Source organism: Caretta caretta, chromosome 15 (genome assembly GCF_965140235.1).
Source record: "Caretta caretta isolate rCarCar2 chromosome 15, rCarCar1.hap1, whole genome shotgun sequence".
In the NCBI taxonomy this organism is placed as follows: domain Eukaryota; kingdom Metazoa; phylum Chordata; order Testudines; family Cheloniidae; genus Caretta; species Caretta caretta.
Genome location: NC_134220.1, coordinates 29,925,692 through 29,938,339, shown reverse-complemented (window position 1 = coordinate 29,938,339; position 12,648 = coordinate 29,925,692). Strand labels below are relative to the sequence as shown.

Sequence of the window (12,648 nt, the reverse complement as noted above, 5' to 3'; positions counted from 1 at the left end):
GGGGGGTTGAGCAGGCTGTCTGGTGCTGTCGACGACCCCATGTCCCTGTACTGAGGAGCAGTTGTTCTAATCAACAGCAGTCTCATCAGGAGAACAGGCCGCCATGGAAAGAGAATGTTCTCCCACTTTGCACTCGTTTGGGTGCATATGATATTGTAGCAAGAGACCGTTATCCTGGCACCAAAGCCACGTCTGCTGCCATCTCTTCATTAACATCATCATTAGGTATTGTTTTTGGAAGCTAAATCTAACGTCAGCGTCTCTGTATTATTCTGAGGGCAAGTAACACCTGTTCCTGTCTCAGGAGCTGAATAAATTGCACATTTTGCTGGCAGATGTGCACACAATGAGAAGAGAAGCTGATAAACAAAACTGCATTCAGGCGAGGTACAGAACTAATTGTTGGTTGTAAAAAAAAAAACAAACAAACTAAAAAAGGATTGCTCTTTTACCTTCACATTTTGAGTTTCCTCTGAGACTAACGACCCTCCTGCAGCTCCCAGAGAACAGGACTGGCTTCTTCGCTGGCTTCTTCACTGCATCCCACGTCTGCTCAGCCCTTAGACCCGGGCCTGGATTCTGATCTCATTTGCGCTGCTATAACTCCGTGGACGTCAATGGAACCGTGAAGGTTCACACTAGTGTAAATGGAGACAGAATCTGATCTGAGATCTCTACCTGGAAGAGTTTACAAATGACACAAACAACAAGGGCTGGGTTGCAATGGCAGCCTAGGACCTGCGTGGTGCTATTTAACCTGGCCATATGGCTTGTTACTGCCACAGTTTTTGCTTTAGAGGTTCGGGGGTCTATGCCCTGGTGACTTCTTCCTTAACACTTCTTTGACTCTGAATCCTGATCTCGAGTCTTATTTTTTAAAGGCATTTGGCACTTGAATGAGAAATGTCTCCCTCACAGTTAGCTTCCTCCCTCGACCCTTCAGGGATTTTGAGTCTCAGCCCAATCGGCTTTGCAGCTGAGAGAGAATATCCTACGTGTCCCTGAGCAGCGCTGCAGCCTTGCGAGGAGCAGCTGGGACACAGAGTAACAGCATTACGTTCTCCACAAGGCCTAAAAAACGCAGGGCCAGATTCATTTCTGGTGCAGTTCCATGGCCGGCACTAGAGTTGCACTCTGACTGAATTTGCCCCACAGAAGTGCAGTGTCAGCCCCCAGATTGCCAGCCCCAGAAGTTCTGAAATCATGAGTCAGGCCCCCCAGCATCATGAGATTAGCCTTAAAATTGTGAGTTTAAAAAAATGTTGAATTCTTATTTGCCTTATGGATTTTGAGCTTTTAGGACACACGTGAGTCACATTTTTCAGCTTTTATCTGCAACCATGAGGGCTAGAAACTTACTTTTGGTTTAAAATGAAAGCTGAGACTCTCACTAAATCACTTGATTCCAGGAGCTGGTACTTAAAACAAAACATCAAATATCACAAGACCCACAATAAAATAACAAGAGTTGGCAACCCTGATGGTTAATTTAGACCCAAACCTTGAGTTTCTTTAACTAATGAAGAAGAGGGAATGGGGATGGTACTTAACGCAGAATCAGATCGACTATTTGCAATTTTAATTTTCGTCTAGTGAAAAAGCATTTTTAAAATTAAAGATCCCCCTGCAACCTTGGAAACCCCAACACAGGATGGGTAGATTTTCAAACAAGCTCAGCTCCTATTTAGATACAAAAATGAGTGGCCAGATTTTCAGAAGACCTGACATTGGAAATTTTGATCCATATCTAGGTGGTTACATGGGAGCTGAGCCCTTATGAAAATCTGCCATGTGTTTTATGTGCAGGAGAACCGGGAAGCGAAACTGACTATAAACGGGAAGTGCAAATCAACATTCAGAGCCAAAAAGTTAGTGCACATGGTGAGAAGCGAATTTGATGTTCAGAAGGTCCATTTTAAACATCTAAGGGATCACACAGGGAAGGTGATTATTTTTTATGAGTAAGATTTTGATCTTGACAGTGTCCCTTTAAACTAACCTGCCAATAGAAGAAAGAAAATGAAAAGAAAAAGCTCTTCCAGTGTAATCGGAACAAGAGAGGAAAACAACAAAGAATTGAGAACTGCCCTGATATTATTTGCAAAAGGAAAAAGGAGGACTTGTGGCACCTTAGAGACTAACAAATTTATCTGAGCATAAGCTTTCATGATAAAAGCTCATTTCAACTGAATGCATCCGATGAAGTGAGCTGTAGCTCACGAAAGCTTATGCTCAAATAAATGTGTCAGTCTCTAAGGTGCCACAAGTCCTCCTTTTCTTTTTGCGAATACGGACTAACACGGCTGCTACTCTGAAACCTGATATTATTTGTATGTCTCTCTTAGTTAGCCTGTCTCCCAAACAGGAGCCAGTAAGGATCTTTATCTTTTCCCATAAAAATAGACATTGTGTGGATGAAAAGTCCCTGTTTATCTCAGATAAAAAGAAGCACAAATGCTATTTGAACCCTGTGCATGGAAAGAGCTTTTCTCTGCTAAGTCAAGACTTCCAAGAGGTCTTAACGAGGGATGGCTGCACCTTTCTCACACCGGCTTGCTGCTGGTGGGGCACTTCCTTTTGAATCCCTTGCACAAAAAGTGTGAGCTCTTATCAAATGAGGCTTCCATTTGCTGAAGCAAGAAGCAAAGTGGAGAACAGCCAGAGAAGAGCAACAAAAACAATTAAGGGCCTGGTGGGACTGATTTAGGATGAGTGAGTGTGAAACCCCAAATAACCTGGATTTTAGTGCTCAGGACTCAAACGAAGTCCATGGGACACCCTTGGTACCCCTGAAAATCAGATCCATAGTGTGCCAAATGCACCCACAGTCTAACACAACGGACTTCTTGATTGTACATGATCCATAATGGATAGCTAGGCTAAGCAATATCAAAGTGGGTAAATACATGATAACCATAGACAAATATCCAAAGGGCGTAACACACCAAGGAGGGAGGAGAAGTATTCAGGATGGACAAAGGGGACCTGACTAGGAGACATGGGGAGAAAGTGAGAAAAGGAAATTTTAGATTAACTATCAAGGGGGAGGGGGGAACTCCTTAGTAGTCAGATTTGTTGGGCTGTGGAATAGACTTCCAAGGGAAGTGGTTGGGGAGTCATTTAAAACGGATATCGGCAAAGCATGAGCGAAAGTCCTGTAAGGAACGATGGTGCACTGGGATACAAACTAGATAGGCCCCTCATAGGCCTTTCCTGTCTATAATTTCTATGACGCCCACAGTGTGTGTTTAATCTAACCTGCTGGTCTTGCTGTTTGTAACCTGAACACACCATGCAACCGGAGCCCTCCCAGCCGGTGCTCAATTAGCAAGGTTTTTCTGCCCAATCTGAAGGACAAGGTCTAATCTCTAAGACACCACCAGCCTCTGTCTATTTAAACCAGGGCTCATTCTCCTTTCATGGCTGAATGTTATTACTGCTAATTAAAAAAAGGAGAGGGGGAGAGAGAGAGAGAGAGAGAGAGAGAAGGAGAAAGAGCATTATAGTTGTTCTTGTCTAATTGCAACATTAGGGACATTATACTTCACACCTCCTCGGAGCAGTTGTCAAACTACTATATAATGTTCTCCTCTCGTGTTCACATCATCGCCGGAGTGGTAACAGGAGATTTCCATTATATAATCAGCCACCATCAAAATTCTCAGGCTGGCTACAAGAAGAGCAATGATATGGATGGGTTGCGTCTTACGGAGCCTGCAGCAAGGGAGGGGCATGGGCGTGTTGTGTATTAGTCAGTGATGCAGAAGTACGTGTATCTCTCTGTTTTATGGTTGCTCTTTCTGACTTGCCCCAGTCCCCTGCAATGCCTGCTTCCTGTGTTCATAGGGCATGGGAAAGCCTCCAAACCCAGCCCAGTGGCCCATCGCAGAGGCCATGCCAACTGTCCCACATGCCTCTGCCCCATGCAATCCTGGCACAATCTAAGTGGCAAAAATGGGGGTTGCTTGACAAAAAATGGGGGACCCCTGGCAAAAATGGGGGTTGCTTGGGTTTTGCAAAATCAACTCCAAACCCAGGACTGCTGGCTCAGCTCCAGCCCCCACTGTGTCTCAGACCCACCCACAGGTCAGCTGGGTGGAAAAGTGGGCACATAAATGACTCCTCTCTAGGCTTCTCTTACCCTACACTGATTTCATTCCCAAAGAGAGGCTCCCTTTTGTGGTAAGAGTGTGGGGCCAAATCCTGCAAAGTGAGATTCTGTAACCCACCTAAAATCAGACTGGACCCTCACCACGGCCCAGAGCTCAGATGTGCTTTGAGGGTCAGGGAAGCTAAGTTGCTCCTTGTGGCTCTGCACATCTTGGCTTCGTCTAGAAGCAGAAGAGCTGAAATGGGGCAGATGAGGGTCTACTCCCAGGGTCTCCAATTTGGCCAGGACCAAGAAGGATTGGAGATCTCTTGGAGAGAAAGCCTGAACCCTGCTCTTGGGATTTTCAGCCCTAAACAAGCCTTAGAGAAGCACCCATCGTATTCATCTGACTCAAATGTTCCGAGTGAAGGTGGCCCTGAGGAGCACAGTCCACAACTGGAACTGGATCCAAACAAACTTACCCTAAATTTGGACCTGGGGGGAGGAGAAGGTTTGGATTCTGCCCAGTTGTAAGGTCCCCCCTTCCTATCCCAGATGGGGGCGGTGAAGTTTCATTTGTCACAGTTTGTGAGGTGCTTTGGAGTCTCTGGAGGAAAGCGCTATAGCAATGCAAAGGACAGGCTGGTCCTGACTCCAATTCCAAAGGCAAAACTCCCATTGACTTCAATGGAAGCAGGCTTGGGCCCAATATCATTAGCCCACTGCTAATTTGCTGCATGCAAGCTCCAGCTGCCATAGTTACAGAGTCAATGACTCCAGGGCCTCCTGGTCTGCAGCAGCCAGAGGTGGCTCTGAAGGGCCTGCACGGGCCCCCACTGTTGTCACAATGGCCAAGGGTCACTCCAGGCTCGGCCCAAGGCTCTAGCCCACACTAAGTGATTTCACAGCACCACACCTGCGTAGGAAAGCCCTGCCCGGCCTGAGGCTGGGAAATTCATCAGCCACGTCCATCCACAGCATGCTCTGTACCCAGGACTCCCAAATCCTGTGTCGCAGCAGGCCCAATCCAGTTCTCACTGGCTTGCGTGGGACCTGGCTCGGGACCTTAGATCCTGGTGAGTGGCGAGCTGCCAGCTAGCACTGTCCAGCCTCATCACCACCGGGGCAACACCCCAGTTCCCTTGGAGCAGGCAAGGACAGGACATACCTGGCTTTGGGGCTAGTCACACATGTGCTATAAGCTTCCTGATGGCAAGTTCTGGCCAGAACGCAGGCACAGATGCCTATGCAGATATGGACTGCCTGGCACACCCAGTGCACAGAAAAGAAGTCCTTTCCCTGAGGCCAGAAGGTCATTTATCATTAATTCTTACTTTGCACCTCCAACTGTTCCAAACACTTTGCAACAACCCTCTCTGCACCCTTGTGAGTGAGGCAGGTGCATATTATTAGACCCATTTTACAGAAGAGGAAAGTAAGGTACAGAGACTTTCCCATGGCATTTCATTGAGATAGCCGGGACCAGAACTCAGGAGGGGCCTGACACTCTGTTGCCTGTTCTAACCTCTGGAGAACATTCGCTCCAGATGGTCCCGCTGGAGACAGGAGCTGGGTCTGGCAGAACCAGCTTGCCAAGGGACGGGATGGCTCCTCCAGCACGTGGAGGACTTTAAACAAAGACAGGCTGTTTAAAAATCAGGCTCTAGTTCAGCCACAAGTTAATGCAGGAATTGCTGGGTGTCATTCTACACCTCGCGCTATGCAGACAAACAGCCTAGATGATCATATTGGTCCCTTCTGACCTTAAAAATCCACGGATCGTAGGGGTACAAAATCCTGATCCGCTGTGAGATTGTGAGGAAATGGGATATGAGAGGGAGCAGTAGTGGGGTCCCATGGTGCCCATTTCAGGGATCAGGTGCTAGAAACGGATCCAAAAGAGAGTCCTGCCGGCACAGTGCAGCCCGTCCACCGGTGTCTTTGCTCCTGTCAGTAGCCCAGTTCGCTCCCTGCACGACCCCGGCGGGTGAAGCAGCGGCCGGGGATCAGGTGCGGAGTCACTGACGCATTAGCACATTAGTGCATTTATCTAGCAAGCCGCTGATCACGCACCATCCGTGTAAAAATAAATCCAAGAGAGCATGTGACCTGCACTGCTGGGGGCCCGGCTCCCGTCTGTGTGCATAGGGAAGGAAGGCGGCTCTCTCAGGGCCCACAATTTCTGCGGAGTGAGGTCAGCTCCCCTCTTCATGCATGGGGAAGGAAGGGGGCTCTCTCAGATGACAAATCTCTTCAGCTCTGCCACATTGTTTTGCCTTTACAAGGAGACAAAAAGTAACCATGCTGTGCTCTGAGTTTGACGGGTGTTTCCTCTCGCCAAAGCCCCTCTGGTGCAATAAACCCTTTCTGAAGCGAGACGTAACTTCAATATTTTATGGGGCTGCATATTTGAAACTTCCCTTGTCCATGTAAATGTATTTTTTTTCTATAATAACCTGGTTACCGGAATAGCTCATCAAAGGCACATTCCAGGAAACTCCAGTGTCCCAGGGATGTTTCCCTACCAGCCTCCTGGGACGTTCACTGTTCAGGATCCCACCTACACTTGCTGGATTGTAAACATTTCAATATTATTTCTGGTTTAACTCTCTTTTTTGTTTGTTTCTTTTAAACAGATGTTATCTGCCTTCCATACCCGACCTCCCTGTGCCCTGAATAGCAGGGGCTGGAGAGGAGAGATGATGGTATTTCCTAGATGCTGGAAATCAGGTTTGGTTTGCTGGTCTGCGGCTGGGTGGTTTTAAAGTTGATCGTGAATTAGTTAAGAGGATTTTAATTTTAAAAGACGACTGGACGGCGCACAAGAGGACGTACTGCAGGGAGCAAGTCGGCAGTGTCTGAGGACTGACTGGCCTAATTAGATCTTTCCTAGCTCTGATTTCTCTGACTCTCTGCACACTGTGGTAAGAGGAGATGATTCCTGAAATTGCCCCCACTAGTGAATATCCTGAACGGTGTGATTCAGGAAGGACCGGCACTTTGCCGTGTAGGGTCTGATTCCACACGCCTTACGCTGCGCGGCACATACTACCGGGTTACACCCACTGAACTTTGTCAGACTAGGGTGAGGAAGGGCTTTAAATATCCAGTGTGCTTGTGATATGGGAGGGTGTGTTATCCAGTGGGTAGAGCAGAGGAACAGGAAGTTCGGACTCTTGGGTTCCAAGCCCAGGTCAGGGAGGGGAAATCTAGTGGGTTTCCAGCTCTCCCATGGTCTCACTGCAGGATCTTTGACAAGTCACTTAACCTCTCTGTGCATCAGTCTCTTACCTGGTCCAACAGGGATAACAATACTCACCTGCCAGCCACACCCCTCTCCTCCCCGGAGACTCCATACGGCAGCACTCAGAGGGGAAACCAAGGGCCAGCTGTGTCCGTTGGGAGCCTGATCAGGAAATGGCAGAGCTGGGCAATGCCCCAGACTGGCTGCCCGCACTGCAGAAGGGGCCAAGGCACAGAATTCCCTCCTTCCCCCCTCTGCCCATGCAGGACCAGCCTCCCCGGCCGGGTGGAGGAAGGCCTGGGGGCTTGCAGCTGTTCCCCCCCCCGGCCAGCCTGGAAGCACGAGGCACTGACTGACGGCCTGAGGGGAGCCTGAGCAATGTGGCATCAGAGCTCCCTGATGCTTTCTAATCCGCCACACTTGGTCTGGCGCGGGGAAAACAGAGTGGCTCAGGAAAAGCCAAGCTGTTGATTTTGGGAGGACACACATGGCAGCGTGCCCGCGCTGGCTGTCACTTGTCTTGGGAGACGCGTGTCAGGCCAGGGCCCAGGCGTGGCGTAATCGGAGCCCAGCGTGCCCTCTGGTCGCACACAAGACGCCCCTCCCGGGCAGAGTTCCCCCGTGTGCCTAGTCCCAGCACAACGGCACAGCGTCCTCCGGCCCCTTGGGCTGCTATTGCTCACAGATTGCTGGCAAGGACCTGCCCTGGGAGAACAGGAGGGCAGGGGCCAGTCCACGGAGACAGAAACTCTCACACCGCCTTTGACTCGATAATTACCTGACGCTCCTGTCTCTAGACTACAACACCCGGCCCCCCCTTCCCTCCCTCCCCTCCACTCCCCGGCATCACACTAGCCATTAGCAGCTGCCATATTCTGAGTCCTTATTAACATCTACTTCCCTCCTGCTCCCAAGCCCAGCCCCACCAGAACAGCAAGGAGCTCCGGTCGATAGGCGATTAATAACTGGCCTATATGGGCAATCCAGCTAATGATCCCAGAAAGAGTGCGTTAGACAAACAAACACATCATTAACCTTGCAACACATGGGCTCCTGTCGAGCACTGTGGAACACCGTAGACACTTTCCCCAAGAAGCACCCAATACTGCCTACGGGCGGTGGGGGGGTCCTCCTTGGCTGACACCCGCCAACAGACCGCAGCGGGGCCCGCAGCAAACGGACCGGCAAATCCACTGGCTGAGAAGCAGAAGTCACCAGAACTCCCCCTGCGGTGACACAGACAGAGCAATGGCTTTCCAGCCTAGCATCTCACGTGCTGACTGGTTCCCGCCCACGCTCTGCCAGTCTAGCTGCCCAGCCAGGGCTGGGGCTGGCCCCCGCTCACTGGCGGGCAATGGACGCTCAGAGGGGAAGAGGCTTCCCAAGGGGGAGACAGAGTCTGCAATAGAAGCCAGGCCTCCCTGTGCTCCAGCAGGACTGCCAGGTGTTGGGCTGGGGGCAGGAATCACTGGCTGACGGTTAAGGGCCTGTGTTATGCAGGGCAAATAATGATCATCAGGGCAAAATGCCCATTGACTTCAATGTGGCCAGGATTTCACCCTGAGATTACCAATCCTGGCTTGCAGTCTCCTGCTCTCCCCACTAGCCAGCACTGCCTCCATCTGCAAGACTGGTACCTGTTGGACAGGGGCTGACCTTTCAGTTGGGGTATTCTTCTCCTGGGAGAGTCTCTAGCTCCAGGGACCTGGGAGCTGTCAGACGCAGGGGCACATGCGGGCGTTTTCTGGGCCGTGGCGCTTTCTACGCTCTCAATGCGCCTGGTTTTGCAAGTGACAGATTTTAGAGGTGCGCAGATGCCGGGGTGTGATTTGCACATGGCCTGGTTACCTCAAGAGGCGGGTTGGGGGCCGTTCGCCAGGGACGGGGTTCCTGCTGCAGGAAGCTCAGGCGTTGGGCCTGCATCCTTCGTGGGATCAGATGGCAGCAGGAGCAGGGGGACTGAGCGTGGGCTGCGGGGTGGCAGCAGGGGTTGTAAGGAACCCAGGGCCCCAGCCCAGAAGGAACCCAGCGGCACCAGAGGCAGCTAAGCCTGAGACCCCAGAAACCTGGCACCTAACGGATTAATGAGCGGCCAGGAAATGAGAAGCGAAGCCCTTTCTTCCCCTTAATTGCAGTAATAGAAGCCAGAGAGAAAGGTCGTGGACCTGACTCCGGCACCTAGCCAAGCTAATTAGCTCCAAACCTGGCCAGAGTGCGCAAAGCTGCTGCTAATTCTGCTGGATGCTGCAAGCAAAGGACTCAGAACTTCCTCAGATCACCTGTCTGCCCCTAACTGTCCCCTCCTCCCCTAGCTGTCCCCTGCCCTGTCCCCACATCCCTCCTCTCCAGCATCAGTCACCTCTGCCCCCCTCCTTCCCGGGAGCAACTTCCCCTCCACTCCGTCCCCACTCCCTGTTGTGGAGAGAGGGAGGCAGAAGCCTAATGGACCAGTTTTCTCCCTCCCAAAAACTAGTTGGTCAACCGGAATCACCTCCCAGGTGTCCCCAACACCAGCTGCCCCCAGCACCTCATTCTGAAGGGCTGAACAATTCCCCTAGCCTGCGAGAGAGCCCTGAGTCACACCCTAGCAGCCACTGTCTGGGGACACAGACGCACTTCCCTTCTCCCCCTGTGCTGGATGGGAGCCAGCTCCGATTCTAGAAACTCATGGCCAACTGGCCTGGGCGAAGCCTGTGCCACCCCCGAGGGGCACGGGGCTGGGCAGCTGCCGGGAAGCAGTATGTCCACGGAGCAGCCATGGGATCAGCCTGATGTGCAGGGTGTTCCCTTGGCATGTGCTCATACTGCCGCCAGGGGGGACACAGACCTGACAGACCCGACACTCTCCACCCAACACCCATAGACCTGATACACCCCACTTAGCACCCACAGACCCGGCCAATCCCACCCAGCACCCACAGACCCGACACACCCCACTTAGCACCCACAGACCCGGCCAATCCCACCCAGCACCCACAGACCCGACACACCCCACTTAGCACCCACAGACCAACCTACACCCCCCAACACACCCTGCCCAACACCCACAGACCAACCTACACCCCCCAACACACCCCACCCAACACCTACAGACCTGACACATCTGCCTAGCACCCACAGATCTGGCACACCCAACCCAACACCAACAGACCTGGCACACTCCACCCAACACCCCCAGACCAACCCACACCCTGCCCGACACCCAGAGGTCTGACACACCCCGTCCAGAACCCACAGACCCAGGACACCCCCACACAGCGCACACAGCCCAATGCACCCTGCCCAGCAACCCCATGGACATGCACATCAAACACACAGACATGAAAAACAAAGGCGCGTGCCCTCAGGCAATACCGAAGCACGCAGATCCCCAGATGGTGTGATTTTCAGAAGTGCACAGGAGTTGTGCTCAGCCCCTCTGAAAAGCCAGCCAACAGCGCACCCCCACGTAAATGCACACCCAGCAGCCCACACCCTAATGCACAGCTGCTCACACACAGTGCAAAGGCATAGGAAATTGGCCAACTGCTGCTGAGGGATTCCTCCATGGCTGTGGTGAGCCACTACATGGAGGAGCAGCCGCAGAACTGCCCCACTCCCCGCAGAACAAAAGGGGGTTTTCAAATTTCACTTTCAGCTTCGAGAATCTAAGCAAGCAAAATCCCTGCGCGCCCAGTGGCAAACGGCCTTGTACGAGCCAGTGTAGGCAGGGTGAGGACAATGCCTGATGCCAGCCCCTCCTCTGATGCCCTGTTCCGCCCCGCGCTGTATGAATCATCCTTCCACGGCTGCAGCTTCAACAAGCCCTGTGTTTATCTCGCAACAATAGTGACACTTGCAAGGTCAGCACTGAAATGAGAAAGTTCCCTTCCCTGAAACAAACAGGAAAGAATTGATCTGCTCCTTCCATGTTAATTGTGTCTTCCAGGCTGTCTCCCCCCATGTAACGGAATCGCCTTGGCAAGAGAATCCACGTTAAACCACTGGCTGGTTGGCTGGGAAAAGGCCCTTTAAGTCATCTATTTAAATCTAGCCCAGACAGGGGCTGACTGACAGTTCTCACCAGCTTCTCAGTGGCTGCCTCGCTGATGGGTCTCTGCCTGGTTTTTAGTGGACAGGTGTGTCCTTATTTTCAGACCCATCAACGCAACTGGTCTCCAGAGCTCTAGAGCTGATTGGGTGGTGGAGATTACTCTCCCCTCCTGCCCTCGCAGTTCAGGCTTGGAGCATATTGGCAGGACAGGTGGAAGAGAAGACTTTGATCTGAAGGACCATCACCAAAAGCATGAGAAACACCCACTGAATTCTGCCACAGTTTATCTGAACTCCCAGGCCTCCTGCTGGGGCCTCTCCACTGTAGGCAGATTTATCCTAACTCATCTTGGATAATAATAAGTAGGTGAAATGACGGAGCAAAGCCCCAGAGTTCAAACCCAGGCACCATGTTATTTTCTGCTCTGGATCTTGAATATATGGAGCAATGGAGAAAATACCTTGTGCAAAGACTTGAGGTTTTTATCTGCCTTCCCCTTCCTTAGAATAATATACATGGCAACATCTAAATGCACCTATCAGAGAAAATAAACAGTCTGTTATTACAGCGAAGAAAACCTTTCAAAGCCGAAATATCAGCCGGCTATTACTGTGCAGCATAGCGGGCAGCCAGGCCTAGCAGAGCCACTAACGTAGTTTATGTCTGGAGCTGTCAGATACATTTAGGAGAAGATGCATAGAGAAGAAAAGAGCGTGGCTTTTACTCTGACCTCTCCCGACCTTTCCCACTCCTTGACCTTTTCCGTGTCTCTCTCCGAAATGCCATGGAGCTCCTCGTGCTGTCGGATTAAATGTCACGAAAGGTGCAGGGCGCAGCTCCAGCGGCTCGGCCCAGCCTGGCTCACTAGGTGCTCTTGGGGAAGGTTTCAGCAGCTCTCTGCGCTCCTTCCCACTGGGCCGGTCGCACTGAGGGGTCGAGGGAATGAATAGCGCTATTGTTATGGCCTGTTCCATGCAGGCTCACCGAATGCTCTGAAAGCCCCATGCTACAGAGGGGAAGCGATTCGCCCATAGTCATCCAGACCAGTCACAGAGGTGGGAATTACTATTTCTATTTGTTATTTGTATTAGCATAGCCTGGGCCACCGTCATGGACCCCATTGTGCTAGGCCCTGTACAAACAGAACAAAGAGTCCCTGACCCTAAAGAGCTTCCAGTGTCAGTGCGAGACAAGAGAGAGCAGTGGCCACCGACAGAGATCAGCGACAGGAGCACTGGGAAAGGGAGCCATCCATGTCCCTGTGCCTTATCCACAAGCCTG

The 12,648-nt window shown here is 51.5% G+C and overlaps 1 long non-coding RNA gene across 7 annotated transcripts in view; it reads right to left on the bottom strand.

Moving 5' to 3' along the window:
- The window catches only part of LOC142069328 (uncharacterized), a 29,057-nt gene that overhangs the window by 5,239 nt on the left and 11,170 nt on the right, over positions 1–12,648 (bottom strand). For 6 of the 7 annotated variants that reach the window (XR_012665107.1, XR_012665101.1, XR_012665102.1 and 3 more), the window contains exon 4: positions 453–638. This is a non-coding gene — a long non-coding RNA (uncharacterized LOC142069328). Of the gene's footprint in view, positions 1–452; positions 679–12,648 lie in introns of all 7 variants that reach the window. The other variant, XR_012665104.1, reaches the window with a different exon arrangement.